The sequence below is a fragment of the Cydia fagiglandana genome, chromosome Z (assembly GCF_963556715.1).
Source record: "Cydia fagiglandana chromosome Z, ilCydFagi1.1, whole genome shotgun sequence".
NCBI classification, from domain to species: domain Eukaryota; kingdom Metazoa; phylum Arthropoda; class Insecta; order Lepidoptera; family Tortricidae; genus Cydia; species Cydia fagiglandana.
This window is the reverse complement of record NC_085959.1, coordinates 8,278,967-8,299,507: the sequence shown is the minus strand read 5'-3', so window position 1 is coordinate 8,299,507 and position 20,541 is coordinate 8,278,967. Positions and strand designations below refer to the sequence as shown.

At 38.2% G+C, this 20,541-nt stretch overlaps 1 long non-coding RNA gene across 3 annotated transcripts; it reads left to right on the top strand.

Annotated features, from left to right (window-relative positions):
• The first annotated feature begins 219 nt into the window (after window positions 1-219).
• Window positions 220-20,115, top strand: LOC134678710 (uncharacterized). Of its 3 annotated transcripts, XR_010100231.1 has the most exons (6): window positions 229-250; window positions 468-498; window positions 13,997-14,059; window positions 15,865-16,211; window positions 16,992-17,113; window positions 18,871-20,115. It is a non-coding gene; the product is annotated as an uncharacterized LOC134678710 (long non-coding RNA). The 3 variants fall into 3 exon arrangements; XR_010100229.1 differs by lacking the exon at window positions 13,997-14,059 and having other exon boundaries at window positions 220-250; XR_010100230.1 differs by having other exon boundaries at window positions 234-498.
• The last annotated feature ends 426 nt before the right edge of the window (window positions 20,116-20,541 follow it).

Here is a 20,541-nt window from a genome sequence, read left to right as displayed (position 1 = left end):
CTCTCGCCTATTTTATCATAGCTACAATTCAATACGTGCAACGGTGACAGCCTACATATAGGTACGTTGCATTCAAAATTTATATAGACGTATACGCCGGTGCTATATCGTAATGTATGCAACTTTTTGAATTTGTGGCCATTCAAAATGGGAGGGACTTCTAGAAGTCCCGCCAATATTGTTTGGTCATTATCATTGTTATCTGCCGTTCATTCCATCCTGTGACTTGACGCAGGACACGCATATATGAGTAAAATATTTAAATAATTTTGATTAACAATCCCGACATTTTGAATTAACTATATAAAAGTGATATTTGTTGTCTTTAAATTAACTTAAAATATCATTAATATTTAACTAAATCACAAAATTATTATCACACAGTATAAAAAAATAAACGTTTTTAAAATTAGGTATTTGATATTTCCCAAGATTTTTCTAGTGATTTATTTTATCACATATTTCAGATTACGAGAAACAGAAAGCGCAATATTAACAGTAAGTATTTTTGGTTTAATTCATAATTATTATTTAAATATAAATATAAATTACTTAACTTCCTTGGACGTCGCATGAGCTTTATTACTCTGTACATATGTGTTGGTGAAAAAGTGCGACAAAAAGAAAAGGGTGGTTCTATAATTAATTGGGTACTTTCCTATACTTAAAATAAATTATTTCACACCGTGCACGAAATAAAGCACCAGATCATTATTTGAAAAACATAGATAGCAGTTATTTTTAAACACAATTTATATTTAATAAATCGGACGGAAGTATAAAAAGTAGGTGAGTTGACTATGACGTCACTACACACGTTTTCATAAAAATTCCATATTAGCAAATCGTTTTGACAGTTCTTAAAAAGAAGCTGATTTGACTAGGAAAGTAGCCAATTTTATAAACCGCTTCAATACATGATACATATCTAATCACTTTTACGATAGATACGAGTACACCACTGTTAGTCCTCTCTATACTAATCTTTCAAACTAAAATGTGCCTAAAGTTATAAATATAACTATCTCAATTTTCAACTTAACTATATACCTAATGCCCGCCCGAGCAGGTTCACTCCAAAACCATTTTAATTCAATTTCAATTTCTAAATATTCTTTATTCAAGGCTAGCAACAAGCATGTTTAAAAAATGGTCTAAGTTATCCAAATATATCATCATCATCATCAATCATCATCATTTCAGCCTATATACGTCCCACTGCTGAGCACAGGCCTCCTTTCATGCGCGAGAGGGCTTGGGCTATAGTCCCCACGCTAGCCCAATACTATTAAGTATATCATTTTAAGCTAATTATCACAGATTTTCCCACTTACCCGGCCCGAAAACGTGGTGACCTTGAAAAGCGCATAGCTCTCAAGGCCATCAAGTGCGCGCGGATGCACCGCGCATGACCGAATGTCAAGGTCGGCGCTCATGGCAACAGGGTGGCCATTCACAAAGCCTACCTGCACGATAATCCAAGACCAAGACCTGTATTGGGCGGGCTGGCTATGAGTGTTTGGGTCAAGTAATACTGGTTGTGGCGCTCACACTTTTGTCTTTATTTTGTTGGTCAACAAAAAGATTCCATATCCACAGCTCTGCTTCACCACGGTGAAAGCGAGTTTTCTTGCGGTTCTTTAGCTCTACTATGAGTTCCGTGAATGACAGTCGATAGTGAGAAAGTTAAGGAAAATGTATGGAGTAATTGTACAGTGCCTCTACCGGTCACGTAAAGAACTAAAAATTTCAATTTGTACCATGAGTTACAAACGTTTTTACGCGAGTTTTCCATACTTGCCTAACTTCACACCTAAAACGCTCTCTTTCTAATAATATAATGAAAACTGAGCTAGAATTATTCTGCGTAAATACTTTACGCGAGTAAACGTGACAGATGTTATGGAAAAATACGTGCGTTTCCAACGTGACATTTCTGTCAACTTGTAAACACAACAAATACGCAGATTTTTCACGAATATTAATGCAATTTTCAACGTAATATGTATAAATTTATAACAGTATGTAAACTTCAAGCAAAACTTTAAGGGATAAATCAATTAATAGTTCGATAAAAGGCTGATTTAGTACAAAGGTAACGAGTTATACTTGACATCATATTTTCCTATTTCTACTGCTACATTTGCGAAAATCACACTGCTTACGAGCAGTTTTTGTTTTAGGCAAGAAGCTGATTGAAAACAACATTTCCATGAAAACATCATCATTATGTATGCATGTGTAATTGCGTATGCATGTATAAGTTACATATTATGCATTAAGAAAAGAGAGATATCAATACAAGGAGCGGTACATAGACATGTTGCTGTTTTTGTTGCTGGGTGCACATAGTAAGAATAAGACATACCGCAAGACCTATTATAATATTTACACAAGAATTGCTACGTATTTTATTAAACATTATTATCTTAAATAAAATAAAACAAGCAAATGTTCTGTGAGTTTATTTACTAAGTATTACTTTATTTTCCGTTGTTCAAATTATTGTGTTAATCGTTTTTCATGTCAACTTGGTAACAGGAAATATGAAACTTTCTTCAAAAACTTTTGCTGGTGGTTCAGAATCTGAAAATTTAAATAAGATTTAAACACATTTATTGCCAAAAACCCGCTGCGTGGGTTCATTTTGTATTGGAAATGGGGCGCTTGGCACTGAAATATACTCGAGATCATATAGGTACAGTCAGCAGCAGATATACCTGAGCGGGCAAGGTGTCCAAGAAAACATATACACTTCAATCGTCACAAAAATAAGGACATCTAAGATGTCATTTTCACGTAGGCTTTCAGTTCGTCACAAATACCTTAACTTCTGAGTTTTTCTTTATCACATACGCCCTTATTTAATCACAATGACAATAACGGTTAAAAAGTCAGTGGTAACTAGGCACTCCAATTCAAGCTGCTGTCATTAATACCTACACGCACTGCCAATCACGTACGTCAGCAGCCAGGGTGCCACCAGTTGCTAAGCAGTTGTTATTTCAATGGTAACTAAGCATCAACATTTTATCTGTTTAACTTTAAAATAAATACAGTAGCACTACGAACTGACACCTCCTTTCTTAAAGAAGTATTTAATCGTTAAGTGTCAAACTTAGACAATAAATAAGTAGGTTCTACGCGGTCGCGCGGCGGTAAGGTCATATGCGGCTGTACTGTTCTTCCAAACCGTAGAGCATATTATATAGGTACCTATGTTAATATATTTATTTAGCCCGCTTATTGTACTAAAATATATTATACAGGGTGGCCCATTTAGATCGGTCAGTATGGGAAAATCTGATACTATAAGATATACACCGATCTCTTCTTAGGAATCATGTCATCGATTTTAGTAACACGAAAAAGTGCATTCATACATTTAAAAAAAATGTGTACTCAGCTCGGGAATCGAACCCCGAACGTTTTGAAAAATAAAACTAAGACTTATTTCTATTTAGATATCGATTGTGTAGGTCTTAAACAATAAATGTTACTATGAAACATGATGTCTGAAATTAATAAAATGCATTGTTTTCATATCCTTTAATTTAATGTAGGTAGTAAGTTTTTGAAGAGACCAGCAATTTTAGGGTTTCGTACCCAAAGGGTAAAACGGGACCCTATTACTAAGACTCTGCTGTCCGTCCGTCCATCCATCCGTCCGTCCGTCCGCCTGTTACCAGGCTGTATCTCACGAACCGTGATAGCTAGACAGTTGAAATTTTCACAGATGATGTATTTCTGTTGCCGCTATAACAACAAATACGAAAAACAGAATAAAATAAAGATTTAAGTGGGGCTCCCGTACAACAAACGTGATTTTTGACCGAAGTTAAGCAACGTCGGGCGGGGTCAGTACTTGGACGGGTGACCGTTTTCTTTTTGGCTTTTTTTGCATTATGATACGGAACGCTTCGTGCGCAAGTCTGACTCGCACTTGCCCGGTTTTTATTTTCAGTACATTTTACATACATTTTTTTTTTATGTATGAATGCAGTTTTTCTTGTTACTAAAGTCGATGACATGGTTCCTAAGAAGAGATCGGTGAATGTCTTATAGTTTTAGATTTTCCCATACTGACCGATCTAAATGGGCTACCCTGTATAGTACTAAAATGCGATGCCCCGAATCGATCAAAGAACGAAGGAGAAAATAATTGAATTGAAACGTAACACGTTCACTGTCCCAATCTGACATGTAAACTTTATGGCTTTGTAATAGAGGCTAGCCGTGGCCCCACGTGAGGAGAACGAGCAGTAAAGTTGTTAAACATATCCAACCTAGCAGTAAATATCAAATGGCATTCCGCACAGGAGTAATCTAAGTAACGCCCACTGCGGGTTCAAACCTACAACGTCCTGATAGAAAGTAGTACATACGCTACATGTGACATATATTCAAAAATTATATAAACGAATGCGAAATTAACATAAAACCAGAAGACACAAATTAATAATAGAAATGAAACCCAAAAAAAAATAAAAAGCTGTAATCTCTAGGTGCGTACGACTGAGATTTGAACCCGCGGTCTCTGCTTTGAAAAGCAAACGCCTGTTACTGAGACCACAACGTGCCTTGACAATTGACTCTAAATTCGGCTTCAGTTAGCTTTTGCTATGTGTCATTCGTCTTGACGATTCTGTTAAAAGAAATAGTTTGCAGTAAGTTGACCGTGAGGCTCCTGTCAAATGGTTGATGGGCAAAACGTGAGATAGATGTATGTGATGACAAGACTGTACTGCTTTCGATGATTGTCAAAACGCTTTACCTGAAATTAGCATGGCTATTTTTCATTAAACATTCGACCATACTTGTATGCTTTAAAGTCTATTTTCCCACATTGTTCAGATATATTTGACACGTTGACCGCTTAGATACCATTGGTTTTTTGACAGCTAAGGTATCAGTGACTTGTTGTAAGTGTAGAAATTAATGAATAGCGACTGTTAACATAATTGTGACACGTTGAGCGCTCACAAGTAAATACTACCATCACAGTCAACAACTTTTTGACTGTTTAAACGTTTACCTCTCTTTGAGCACCTGGAGTGCATAGCGACTTCTGCTGCTGACTGTACTATAAAATTAAGATCGCTATTAAGGTCATACGTAGGGTCTGTGCGGAAAGAAAAGAGTCGTAGGTATAATGTATGGGCTCCCCTAAATTTCACGACTCTTCTCTTTCCGCACACTCTATTAGATAATGTTACTTAGCTGTAGGACCAGGGTGGTACCATTATAATACATACCTATTTAGATTTATTATAGGTAATATTTTCATCATAGGTAATAAATATGTAGCCAAAAGTAGCCTGTATAATCGCGCCGTATACTTTGCTTCCTATTTTTTAACACGCAAAGTCATAATTTTAAGTCGATTATTAATGATGTTTACGTAATTATGGCAACGTCAAATCTTTAAAAAATTGTAGAATGAAGGTTGAGTCAGTAACAAAGTGACAAAATTGGTCTTAGAGCATTTAATAACTGGAGTGGCCATTGAGTGCTTACTGTTAGGATTTAGGATAAGGATTCCAAGCAGGAAAGAAAAGCTTGTTTTAACACCATATATAAGTAATGTTTATTAATCTCAAGCAAGACTACATAGTAATGGCGTCTCATACGAGAAGAAAGAACACCTACATTTGTTTTATATTGACAACCGAATAAATCAAATATCATAGTCGTAGTAGTCTCGTAGGTATACTCTTTATTTTTTTGTTGACATTATTACTTACCCCTCTGCCGAAAAACTTGCACAATTGTGCAAACTTTTGAATGGACTGACATGGCTATTTGTACGTTACGTACAAATCATGTATAAATAGCAATACATTTTGACGTCCCCTCCCCCGCAAAAATCGGCAGACTGTTTTGTAAAGAAAATGACAGCGATGACATCTCCCTTCTAAATGCTCTTAATGGATGGTAGAGGTAAGGAATACAATCTCCTTGTAATTAATAATGAAAAAGTGTCCGTCAAAACCCTTAAGAGGGAAGTATACTACGTAATCGTCCATACAAAAAGAGTCGTCGTTTTTCCACTTGTAAATACGAGTATCTTCCATTTTCCATGATTTTTAGTACGGTATTGATACAATGAAAAACTAGGTTTATGGGTTTTCTTTTTTTCGCTACTCTGGAGAGATTTAGAAAAATTATAATAGCTGACAGCGTGCCCAGTTTTTGCAAATATTCTCCCATAAAGGAGTTTTCTCTTAAGTCAAAAAGGATTCTCCTTACCTCTACCCTCCATATTTACGGCTACCATCAGTATATGCAACATTACTTTCTGTGCATCTCACTTGCACTAATATGCGAGAGCGAGATGCATAGATAGTAAATTACGTAGACGTGAGAAAATGTGTCAATTTTGTTATTTAGTTCTTTAGGTGAATCCTAGAGGCGCTGTATAAACTCCGATATAACTCTTGCTCTGATTTTTAGTATACTTAGAAAGGGACAGCATCGTTTGGAGTGGAGTGAAGTTAGGTACATAAGACCGTAAAGAAACGTAAAACGTGACTCACGGCACGTTTATTCACTGAAAGTAAGTGAAAAATACTCTGCCAACTGATGGTAGAGGCACTTATGCTATATGTTTCATAGAAATCGATCCAGCAGTTTAAAGAATATCAGCTCTCTTCCAAAATAAAACTCAAATGTTACAACACCAAACGTACAATAAAAAGCAACCTACAATTAAAAAGTACCTACAAAACTAAAACTAAACCTAACAAAAAAAAACAAAATTATGTAAAGGATTTTTGAAATAAAATGTATTTTGTTGGCATAACTATAGCGTAGGGGGGTTTTTAAATTGTCTTTTTAATATTTTTCATCATCAATTCATCATGTTTAATTGAATAGTTATATTCAAAATGAATTGCAATGTGATGAATGCCATAATGGCGGTCACAACTAGTGGAAATAAAAACAGTGCATGTAGGTAACTCTGCCTACATAATTAGGAATTAAAACGCTTTCAGCTGATTTCGTAAGCCCACACTCGTATTTACTTACGTCTTACGGTCACGTGACATATGTTACGATGTTAACATTTTTTCCCCATCACAAAAAGTGCACAGCGCTGCTAAAGAACATTTCACTTCAAAAAAATGTTGATGAGTATCCGGAAGCGCACATGTATGTGTGACTCCATGATATGATATCACTCCTATTAACTGCCCATTGTTCTCTGAATGTATATTTTCATATTATAATCCTATTAAATTAATCCGACTGCATATGTTGATTTCATTATGCGAAAGCATAGGAATCAGTGTCGTTGTTTGGTGTCAAATGAGCTTAGAGGATTATGGTAACATTCCATTTCTAACCGCAGCTGCACTACGTTCGTTTTTTTTAGAATTAGAAATAAAGTAAACAATCTTGATGTGTCTTTTAATTGAAAAACACATTTTAAAAATAAGTTACGGCAAATATGTAACAATTATGAATCTAATACGATCATTTATATTCTTCTGCTTTCATAAATGATAGTTAGCGTTTTTCAATTAAAAAACATGCCAAAATCGCTTACCTTCTTCCAAGTTCTTTCTAATCCTAAAAAACTGGTCAAGTGCGAGTCGGACTCGCGTTTCAAGGGTTCCGTACATCACACAATATTCAACAATTTTTTTGTACGTGAAACGTGACGTGAGTGAAACGTCTTGAAAATGGGTCAATCAAAAACCAAATGTAACATGATGTTTTCTGGCGTGGTGGCTTATATCTCTACAACTCTGAAGACTAAATGCCGAACAATAGTACAACGGCGCGATTCGGGAAATGAATTAGAGATCCACTAGATATGAAATAGTAAAGATATGTGACGTTCCACAGTAAAAGGTACCATTTCCCCGGCTGAATATTGGAGCGGCGTTAATAATAGCGTAAGTGCCTGCTGCCATAAGGTACCTTTTGCCGTGGAACGTCACATATCTTTACTATTTCATATCTAGTGCATCTCTAATTCATTTTCCGAATTGCGCTGCAAGTGTCCAAATGCGAAGACCGAGCTCCGCATAGAGCTGAAAACTCGGAGCGTCCGACGGGTCGTGCTCTCCTGCTTCCTACAACTTCCGAAAGTGTTATAAAAGCGAAGGTCGAATAGAGATAATACCTACAGGTTGGCCAAAAAATAAGTGCATTCCCGTAGCCAAGGAGGTTTTGAGATTATACTTAAGCAACTTTTAGTATGAGACCAACCCCGAAATCGCGAAAAAAAATGTATGCTCCCATAGAAAACGGACGAGCCAAAATGTATGAAACAGCCAAATTTTTCTTCGAGATTTCGGGGTTGCACGTTGGCAACGGGAATACACTTTTTTTTTGGCCATCCTGTATAGTGCTTTTTAAAACACGTAGCAATAGTAACCTAATCAATCAGTACTACAAGTAGCTAAAGATGCACCGGATATTCGGTTACTATCCGGTATACGGCCTATCCGGCCATGATTTTAATATCCGGCCGGATACCGGATAGTAACATCGCTTGATTTCAGAGTAAACTAATTGGATTTAAGAAACAGTCTTGGTCATAATCGTACTTGTTTATTATTTTAAAACAGTTTAAACATTCCACTGACTTGCACGCGCACTCATTTCGCACCTAGAAATGTGTGCGCGCAAACGTTCACTAGGATACAGGTCAAACCTGCAGAATGCGCACCTGTAAAACCGAAATGTAGGTATAGTTCCGCTGGCGGCTGGAATATTCGGCGGCCGGATACCGGATATTCAGCCGATGGTCAGGCCGAATATCCGGTATCCGGCCAAACTACTATCCGTTGCATCTCTAACAAGTACCATTGCGGCTGTGTGCCAGATACAGCCTAGTCGCATTTTTTATCTTCAGTCCGACTCACGTATGAAGCTAAAGGCACGCCTCTTCGGGACGCTACGGGCCTTCGGCCTTATGCAGATATTGGCCTAGGGCCTTCGCAATAGCTGTCTACATCACGTTTCACTTAAACCATTGCGGCTGTGTCCCTAAAAAAACGTAACTGCTTTTTTGTTCTTAAATCCGACTCACGCTTGACTCTAGACTTCTAATAGGTTTTCCTGTCATCTTTAGGTAAAGGACTATTTTGTGTATTTTGTTCAGAATTTTAGACCCAGTAGTTTCGGAGATAGAGGGGGGGGGAATGGTCATTTTTTGTCTATTTTCTTGAATAACTTCTAAACTTTTTATTGCAAATTTATAAGAAAAATATATTTGAGATCCTCACAATGAGCTCTTTCGTTTGATATGTAACACGATATTGTTTTCAAAACTTTGTTTTTTAATTTTATCGTTTACCCCCCAAAAGTAGCCCCTATGTTTAAAATTCATTTGTTTACGTTACATATCCGTCTTTGGGTCACAGACTTCCATATATGTACCAAATTTCAACTTAATTGGTCCGGTAGTTTCGGAGCAAATTGGCTGTGACAGACGGACAGACGGACAGACAGACGCACGAGTGATCCTATAAGGGCTCCGTTTTTTCCTTTTGAGGTACGGAACCCTAAAAAACGAACTATAGTTAGACGTTATTGTCAACTTCCATAGTAAAATGAACAGTAATGCAGCTGTCGTTGGAAATGGACTGTCACCTTTAATTATTATGGAATCAGGGGCACACAGTCGTATTCGAACAATGAGATACGTCAAATATTAGATATTGATACGATGTAGATCGGATTTGATAGCCCACGCAGTGTAAGTGTTATGTAACTACCTATACGTCATAATTTAATAGAAATTTGACGTTTAAAATGAAACTTGCATTGCGTGGGCTATGAAAATCGCTGCAGACTTTTTACGGTCTGAAGAAAATAATTCTTTGTAGTTTGACGTTAGAAATAACACATGCACTGTCTGAACTCGCGAGCAGCTGCCAGGGAGAACGAGTACAGTAAATTAGAAAAAGCTGATTCAGATAAAGAAATATTTAAAATAGCAAAATTTAGGAACAATCAAACTAAGGACATAAAACAAAATAAATACATAAGAAACTCCACAGGATCACTTCTGACATCTGATAAGGACATCAATGACAGATGGCACGAATACTACAACCACTTATTAAACGAGGAGTTTCCACAAGAACTCATGCCTAACCTGCCTCCAGTACATGGTGTAATAGAAATGATAACGCCAGAGGAAGTTAAAGCTGCCCTTAAAAAGATGAAAAACGGCAAAGCGACGGGCCCTGACGAAATACCATCGGAACTCCTAAAAATTTGTGGAAACGCAAGTTTAATATGGCTAACTAACCTGTTCAACCTCATACTTACAGAACGGATAATGCCTGATGGATGGCGACAGAGCAACTTAATTCCATTCTATAAAGGCAAGGGGGATGTGGCAGAATGTGGGAATTATCGTGCTATCAAGCTGACCTCACACGTATTAAAGATTTGGGAAAGCGTAGTAGCCAAACGATTGGAAAAATTAATTACAATTACGTCAAATCAATGCGGTTTCACCAGCGGAGTAGGCACAATAGACGCTATTTATACTATTAGAATACTACTTGAAAAATATAAAGGGCTAAAGAAAGACCTCCATCTAGTTTTTATAGACCTTGAAAAAGCATTCGACCGTGTCCCAAGAGAGCTCATTTGGCAAGCGTTACGAGCACAGCTAGTCCCTGAATATTACATCGCAATTCTAAAGGACATGTACCGTAATATCAAGACTAGAACTGTCTGCCCTGCTGGTGTTGGTGCGGAATTTGAGGTGAATGTCGGGGTCCACCAGGGCTCTACTCTTAGCCCACTACTGTTCAACCTGGTAATGAACTATGTCACTGAAAACCTTCAAAAACCAGCCCCTTGGTCTCTTCTATACGCTGATGACATAGTTTTAATAGCGGAAACAGTTCAAGAGATCCAAACTGATTTAACTGCATGGTGCATAGCTTTGGAGCGCAGAGGGCTACGAGTGAGTCGAACTAAAACTGAATACATGTACTGTAACTTCTCGGGAAAATCAGCATCAACTAACGTGATGCACCAACCATATCTGGACAACACCCCCTTAAAACAAGTGGACCACTTTAAATATCTAGGATCTGTTGTAACATCTACAGGATCTATTGACAAAGATATAGAAAACCGCAAAACAGCTGCGTGGTTAAAGTGGAGATCTTTAACAGGGGTTCTCTGTGACGCGAAGATGCCTATAGAAATCAAAGGAAACATATATAAGAGAGCAATCAGACCAGCTTTAATGTATGGATCCGAATGCTGGGCCACGCGAAAATCAGAAGAACAAAAACTCCACGTCACAGAAATGAAGATGCTGCGGTGGTCTGGTGGTGTAACCATGAAAGATAGAGTCAGAAACGAATACATAAGGGGAACATTTAAAGTTGCATGTATTACTGACAAGCTTCAAGAAAATCGCTTACGGTGGTACGGTCACGTCATGAGGCGAAGCAAAGAGCATATGACCAGAGCCGTCATGGAAATAGAACAACCTAAGTACGGCCCAGGACGCCGACTGACTACCTGGATGGGGACCATTTCCAAAGACATGAAGACGACGGATTTAAAACCAGAAATGACACAGAAACGTCCAGAGTAGCAATGTACAAATTGCAGAACATTCCCAAAAAGCGGAAACGTTCTCGAGAATGTTCTCAGAACATTCCTGCAACATGGAAATTATTGTTTAAACAAGAGAATATACTTGAAATAAAGTTTAAATAGGCATAACTTAAAACTAAATGTTATTATGCATATATTATTGTCTATTACAGTTAGCTATTTTGTTGATGTGATAAATTTACCAATAAGTTGCTTAAATTCTCACTGTATATCAGAGAACATTTCGACTTTCGACAATTTTTTCCAAAATTATTTTTTTGTTTCATTAGAATCTAGAGGCCTCTATCTCCCGCCATGCCAAATCTCAGCGCGCTCGGACCAACTTGAAAAAATTAAAAATAAAAGTCGGCCATTTTGATTTTTTTAATGCAGTTTATTTTGTCTTGGGGCCCTCTATGACATTTGGTCGAGCACCCCCCACCTATCACGCACCGTTTAAAAGTTGCCATACAAAATAAAAGTGGCCAGTTTTCCCGCAATTATAGCATTTTTCCAAAAAAAAAAATTTTCATAGGTATCTAGGGGACCCCGAGATTCCGTGACAAAAATTTCAACGCGCTAGGACAAAATTAAAAAAGTTTTAAAAAAAAGTCGGCCATATTGAAAAAAAATGGCGGCGTCAAAATCTGCCGGGGTCCCTCTATGACATTTGGTCGAGCACCCCCCACCTAAGTCTGACCGTTTGGCCGGGCCGTCATACATTTTTCTGACCGGAAGCGGACGACCAAAAGTCGGAATTTTCTGGGGGTAAGGACTACACCTAAACTATCGTGAATATTCATGGTATAAACCACGATAAATAAATAAATTCTCGTTCTCGAGAACATTCTCAGAAGTTACCGAGAATTTCTCATGTGGAAAGTTTCGCAACTTTGGAAAGTTCTCGTGCGTGCATTGCTAGTCCAGAGTGGCGTTTTCGGACTAGGAGGGCCGACCCCAAGAGACATGGGAAATAGGCTCAGGAGAAGAAGAAGAAGATGCACTGTCTGAACTGAAATACAAGTATCTTATTATAACTAGGCGTAGGTACATTGCACTCTCAAATTATTCAAAGTTACTTAGCGCCAGTCGCACCATTCAACTAACCCGGGGTTAACCGGTTAAACCTGGAGTTACCATGGTAACCAGTACAATTTGACTCTGAGTTAACGGTTTAACAGCTTATAACCTCGGGTTAGTGGGATGCAGCCAGTGGCCCTTAGGTACTTAAGCGCCACTTGCACCATCCCACTAACCCGGGGTTAACCGGTTAAACCGGTAACCCAAAGTCAAACCATACTGGTAAGGTAACCATGGTAACTCCAGATTTAACCGGTCAACCCCGGGTTAGTGGGATGGTGCAAGTGACCCTTAGGCCCACTTGCACCATCCTACTAACTCGGGGTTAAGCGGTTTAACCGTCAACCTAGTGTCAAATTGTACTGGTAACCTTGGTAACTCCAGGTTTAACCGGTTAACCCTGGGTTATTGGAATGGTGCAAGTGGGCCTTAGTGTTTTATTTTATTGCGACCCTAATCAAACTATGATGATTTGTATCGTTTTTGCTAGTCAAAATTTATAAAATATGTACCTTTGTAGAATTTACTTTATTTTGGCCATGGGATTATTTGCGGTTACTATGGAAATATTCCAAGAGAGAATGGGATTTTTCCCGGAAGTAATTAAAGGGAATTTACTTTGGCGGATGATTTAAGTTTTCAATGTCTAATTTGTAAAAAGTTCAAAAGCCCATCCCTGATAATAATACAGGTACTATATACTAGAGTTACACCGAGAAAAGTCTGCAGCGACTTTGATAGCCCACGCAGTGCAAGTGTTGTTTATACGTCATAATTTCATAGAAGGTTGACGTTTAAAATGACACACTGCGAGGACTATTAAAATCGCTGCAGACTTTTCACGGTCTGACTCTAGGTATTGTCCGACACGAAATTGTAGAAAATGATTGAGGGCAGCACTTCCTACGTATTACTGAATCGCGATTAGAAAGGGATTGAGATAGCTGTCAATCCATATTGATTTTGACGTAAGTGTATGGAAATCTGTTATTTCTAATCCCTTTCTGATCGCGGCATGATAATACCTATAGTCGCACCAATAAAAGTCTGCAGCGATTTTGATAGCCCACGCAGCGTAAGTGTTATTTATACGTCATAATTTGATAGAAGTTTGACGTTTAAAATGACACTTGTACTGCGTGGACTATCTAAATCGCTGCAGACTTTTTACGGTCTGACTATAGCCGTCACATTTTTGACGTAATGCTTTAACATAGCAACAATTTAGTATGGGATTTTTAGTGGCATTTTATTCAAGTTCCAATATTTTAATTTATTGTCGCACTATTTCAATTTTTCCTTGTTTTCCTCTCATGTGGAATATTTCCAGAAATGTTTCCGGGAGTCTTCACTAGCGGAATCAACCACCCCAACGCTGGTACATATTATATAGGTAATTTTATTTTTACCCTATACCTAAAACATTTTCTCAGACATGCTTGGAAATGGTCGCATATTGTTCGTAAAATAAAAACGAAAAGGTGCCCGATTTTTGTTTTCATATTTAAAATAAAAAAACGCACCGGAATAAAATTGGTTTTCATAGAAAAAAATTACTCCTAGGAATAAAATAATCGTATTAATCGTATTAAATTCCATTTTTTTATATGCTGCGTTATTTTAAAAAAAAACTTGCGATTGAATATAAAAAAAAATCAAACCAAATCAAATCCAAATGAATGGGTATTAATTATTTATCAAATTTATCATCCGAAATCATTATTTAAAAGTCAATTCTACCAGCAAAAATATTTATAGAGTCAGACAAAGAAAAGTCTGCAGCGGATTTGATAGCCCACGCAGTGCAAGTGTCATTTTAAACGTCGAACTTCTATGACATTATGACGTATAAATAACACTTGCACTGCGTGGGCTATCAAATCCGCTGCGGACTTTTCTTGGTCCGACTTCTACAAATTATTTGGTCCATTCCACTTATCAAAACGCCTTGGTTCAAGTTTTTATACAATTTGCGCAGCCATTTTGAATTAAATATCATTGTACTAAATTCGGTGATGTCACCCAATTTCTTAGATCAAAATGCACGTTGGACAAAGATATTGAACAGATGGAATACCACCTTAAGGTTTGTACGTAGTACGTACCTATACCAATGTTCTTATTCTACCTTTACGAGTACTTATGCATACCGAAGCAGGATAAGCGACGCATGATCAAAGGTAAAAGCACCAGTAGTCAGGCTTATAACGAAATTTCTATGTTCAAGATCGTATAATTTGCACACTTAAGGACCAATAGGTATTATCAATGTTTTTTCTGTTCAAGAACTTAATAAAGTTTATTTTTTGTACAGAATAAAACTTAATTGAATTCAACTTTTGGAAATATTTAATTAAATCTAATTTAAGGGCATTTTTGCCAATAATCTGCCCCCTGAATACCAATACACAGCCTTTAGGTACCCAGTGCCCAGCCATCCCATTCTAATGGCTGATTAGTGGGTTCGAATAGAGTGAGCTTATTGTCCAGTGGTCAGCCACAGGCTGACTACTAGGTTTTTAATGTATTTCAATCAAATAAATTCATAATAACGTATTTTTTTAAAGGGGCTTTATTTAACTACTTACACTTAATTTAAAATAATAACAAATCCTAAATCCTATGGTCAGCCTCCCCCGGCTGACTTCTGGGTTTACGACCTTTTTAAAATTACTGCTTCAAACCCAGTAGTCAGCCAGGGGAGGCTGACTATTGGATTTTGTACAAAAAAGTAGTTTCTAATAGTCAGCCGCCATAAAAATGTTACTTCCGCATGGATTAATATTAATCTTTTACGTTTTTCAGATAGTTTAGGTATTAATTAGGTGAAGCAGTCCATATTCTTTTAAAAATAAATCACAATTCGGCTGCTATCGTCTTATCAAAATACCATGTGACATTCCAAAAAAAATGGCGCATATATCTTAACCTTTCATGTCAGAAGACACCACCACTTTGAAATTTTTTTGTGGATCATCGTAGAGTATTCGTTTAAAAATTAAGATATTTTTCAATTAATAGCTTATCAATCTATAATATTACCTAGTTTTCACATGAAAATTAGATAAACTTTATTATTTACAGCCAAAAATAGGCAAGAAAGGCTGACTACTGGTGCATGGCTGAGCACTGGTGCCTTTACCCAATACATTGACTACTTCTAAAATGTACCTTAACTACCTACTATCTTGTCCACAGAAAAGATGCCTCGTAGCGTTCGTACTCTAAATGAAGAGAAGATGCCTCGTGGCCCTGGTACTGTAAATGCAGAAAAGATGCCTCGTAGCGCTCGTACTCTAAATGCAGAAAAGATGCCTCGTAGCCCTGGTACTGTAAATGCAGAAAAGATGCCTCGTAGCGCTCGTACTCTAAATGCAGAAAAGATGCCTCGTAGCGCTCGTACTCTAAATGCAGAAAAGATACCTCGTAGCCCTGGTACTGTAAATGAAGAAAAGATGCCTCGTGGCCCTGGGAATGTAAATGAAAAAAAGATGCCTCGTGGCCCTGGGAATGTAAATGAATACAGGGCACGCCGCCGCAGAGAGGTAATAAATAATTTAAATATGCGAACCATTTCGTGCTATTTTCAATAAATAAGCAAAAATATAGTTTTCATTTCTCACGCTCTGAAAGTGGGTCATTATTATTGTAAGTGATACTTTGAGCTCTAGAACGTTGTCATATACTAAGAAAAAGTGACCAAGGTGGCCTAATGGCACAGGCACCTGCCGCGATAGCAGAGGACGCTGGTTCGATTCCAGCCTGGGGCACTGGAGGCCTTGGTCACACGTTCTTAGTATATGACATTTATTTCAGTTTATAATTTTTATAGAGGTGTTTCTACTTGAAATAAAAACAAATTAAAAGCCTAGCGTGAACGTACTTTCTAAACATCTCGCTCGTACTTGTTAAAGGCCTGCTACACGGTCGCCGACAAGCCCCCAAACCGCGTGGCCTTGGTCTGTCCCGGACCGTGTAGACGGTTGTTACCAACAAAATTTGACCAAAACTGTCCAAGGACAGACCAAGGTCAGACGGTTAGAAGGCTTGTCGGCGACCGTGTAGCAAGCCTTTTAGAATTAAGCCACGAAAAGTCTACAGCGATTTTGATAGCCCTCGCAGTTCCAGTGTTATTTATTAGTCATAATTTCATAGAAATTTGACGTTTAAAATAATACTTGCACTGCGTGGGCTATCAAATCCGCCGCAGACTTTTCTTGGCCTGACTCTAGTGCGAGCGAGATGTATAGAAAGTAAATGTCGTAGACGTTAGCGTATATGTCAGTGTTGACACCGTCAATGTTAAAAACGCATAATTGTTGCAGGGCGTGATTAAAATAAAAGAACCAAGGTCGTGCAAGTTTATTATGTTTATGCTTAACCTTTTTGGGAAGAAAACACGTCGCGAAGACTCTACTGACGGTGAGGCTGGGCCGGCTACATAGACGTAAGCAATTTGAACACTATGCATTAGACGGTAAAGTTGCTTTTTAAATGAGCTAGAGTTAAGGTGGCCACTGACGAGCCTTCCAGCAGTCCAAATAGCGTGGCTGCAATCCAGAATCGGTCCGTGAATGTCAAAAACGTACAATGTTTAATATTAGGATGCCATCCATTTGGATGAATCCATTGTAACGGCATCCATTTGGAAGGCTCGTCAATGGCCTGCTTTAGACCAAGAAATAGTGTTAGAGAAAGATAGAAAGGGACAAAAGATTATTATCGGCTTGTCAACTTTAGCAAAAGTTTATGAATAAGGGGGCTAGTGTTCATTTAGATGAAACCTAAATTTTTATTGACGAAGTCATTATCCGATGATTTAAGTTGAGCTTAAAACTCAATAAAGGATTAGACTCGAGGCCAGGCGTGGCTCACTCCGCGATTTCGTCGCTTTGCTACAGGTAGCTAAAAGTCAATCCGTTCGACCCCAATATTGGGGTTTGCCATAAGCCGCGCGTGGCGCTGTCGCCACCTAGCGGCCATATCTGTGCTGATCGTGACAGACGCGTTTTGTTAGAGAGTGAGTTTTCTGTACCTAGTACTATTATTTATTCTGTGTCGAGGCTTAAAAGACTCGGAACTGCGGATTGAGTCGCCGGCGACCCGTCGACAGTACGTAACGCTCTTGGACTCGAAGAACTCGAGTTCCTGCCAACATTAGTTTTTCCTGTGGAGAACTCGAGTTCCTGCCAACACTAGTTTTTCCTGTGGAGAACTCGAGTTCCTGCCAACACTAGTTTTTCCTGTGGAGAACTCGAGTTCCTGCCAACACTAGTTTTTCCTGTGGATAAAGGCCAAACCACACCGGATGCGTGTGCGTGACGTGCGCGTGCACGTACGCGTCCCGCTGCGTTGTAGAATATGAAAACTCATAAGAGAGGACACACCGCTTGCGTGACGTGTGCGTGACGTGCGCGTACGCGTGACTTGTACGCAACGCAGCTCCGACGAGACAAACCGGCTGCGTGCTGCGTGCACGCGTCCACGCAGCGGAGCGGCAACGTCGCTTCGTTGCGTGCAGTGATGACGTTGTGTTTAACTGCGTTCCCTATGAGAGGGCGAACCGAGCAGGTTCGGACACGCACAGCTCGGTGCTGCATAGGTGCTGTGCGTGTACACGCGCAGCCACTTGTATTTATTTACAACTCGGCCGGTGCGCGTGCTGGTTTTTAATACGGATTCAGTGATAAAAGAAAAACTAATTAAAATCTTTCGTTAATATGAATGTATATATACAATATAGCACAAAGATTACCACAAATACGTCTTAAAAAAATAATTTGGCCTGTGGGAAAGAATCGATTTTAGGTATTAACGATACTATTGGAAAACAAGGTTGTTGTATTGTGAACTATTTTGCGTCGGTGAACAATATTATGTACTCTCAACTATCTCGATTCAAATATGAGACATTTTTTCTTCTAATTGCAATGGCGGCATTAGGTGAGCAGCTTCCATTTGCAACGGGAGTTATAATAACATGATGTAGGTACTGTCGCAGGAGTATTTTATTTTACTGCACGCATGACTGAGCTGCAGCGTGCGCCTGCGTGGCGTGTGCAGCACGTTGCGTGGCGTGCGCTGCGTGACGTGCGCGTCACCCGGTGTGACAGGGGTGCTGCGCACGTCACGCAGCGCACGCCACGCAACGTGCTGCATACGCAGCCGGTGTGGCTCGGCCTTAAATCCAGTTGTCTGTTTCAGGGTGCCATGGAGAAGTCACTGGAGTACTCCGGGAGATCCTCAGGAGTACATATTATAAATACTTTAACAGCACATATCTTATACTATATATGTATTGCACATATCTCGCATATTTAACAGCACATATCTTATACTATATATGTATTGCACATATCTCGCTCGCTCTAATATTAGTGCGAGCGAGATGTATAGAAAGTAAGTTACGCAGACGTTAGCGTATATATGTCAGTTTGACACTGCTAAGGCAGTCGTGGAACCTAAGGGTAATGTATACTTCTTGTAGGTCAGTTTGGACTTAATCGATGGTCTTATTATTTAATTATTTAAATCAACTTTAGCTAAACTGATATAATGCATATATTTGGTACCTGTATAGGTATATAATATTTAAATATGTTTATCTATTGGATTGATAATATCAATATTATTTAAGTTTTTTTTATTTTTATAAACCACCAAATTGGTGACAATTAGGTACATTATTGTTCTAAACAATCTCAATTTAAGAATATTATTGTGACAGTAAAACCCATGATAAAACAATTTCATCAAATTTTTATTTTCATTTTAAACAAAAACATTTCAAACATTCGTCCGCCATTCGTAAATATGATGAAAATAAACAGAAACAAACAGTTAATTCCTAACTAAGTTGTTTCGTTGTCCATGCCTTTGTATTATGTAGTAGTATTTAGTTTAGTGCGTAGTGAGTAGTTACATTGTTAGCACAGAAAAATAAAGTTTAATTGATCTGAAGTCATGGTATTCACCTATTAGTTAAACGCGCGTCTTAGGCTGCTTAAAACATTTTTTATCACACCAGCTCGGAAAGGTTTACTTTGCACTTCAAAAACTGATAAGAAAGTTGTATTTTATCCACATGTGATGCAAAATAAAATTATGCAAAATTTGAGTTGTTGGCTGATAGAATGGACTTTTAAATGATGATTTTGGATAATAAATGTTTAATAACATTCATTTGGATTTGATTTGATTTGATTTTGTTTGATGTTTTACAGTTGGTATTTTCCTTGCGTTGGTGTGTTGAAAATTTTTATATTTCACTCGGTGGCAAAATTTGTTTAAGCCTCGTGCCTTAAAACTCTCGCAACGCTCAAGATTTCCCTTTTCGAACCACTCGCTACCTACGCTCGTGATTCAATTTTGGAATCTTTCGCTTGCTCGGGTATCAATATTAGCACGAGCGGTTAAACAACAACTTTGCCCCCTTGTAAAACAAATAACTATTTCATAGACATAAGACTCCATTTCGCCTGACATAAGCTTAACGAACATGGAGCCATCGATTGCCAGCCAGACAGTTTCATGGGATGAGATCACTTTTTTTTAAGATGGCGCACGTTAGTTAAGAAATTAGGACAGTGGGGTGAAACTGGACCTTTCGGGAGCTACCATTAGTTTGGCATTGACACAAACGCTATCGTGAACGTAATTTACTTTCTATGCATCTCTCTCGTACTGACATATTAGTGCGAAAGAGATATATAGAAAGTAAATTACGTTCAAGATAGCGTTTGGTCGTTTCTCAAAAAGTTGGCACCGCCAGGTTAAAATTTATGATTTTCAAAAATTTTGCATTTACGCATTTTTTTTTATTGGGATCGTTAAAAGGCAACTTAAACTATTAGAAAATGTGGAAGGGAAGCAATT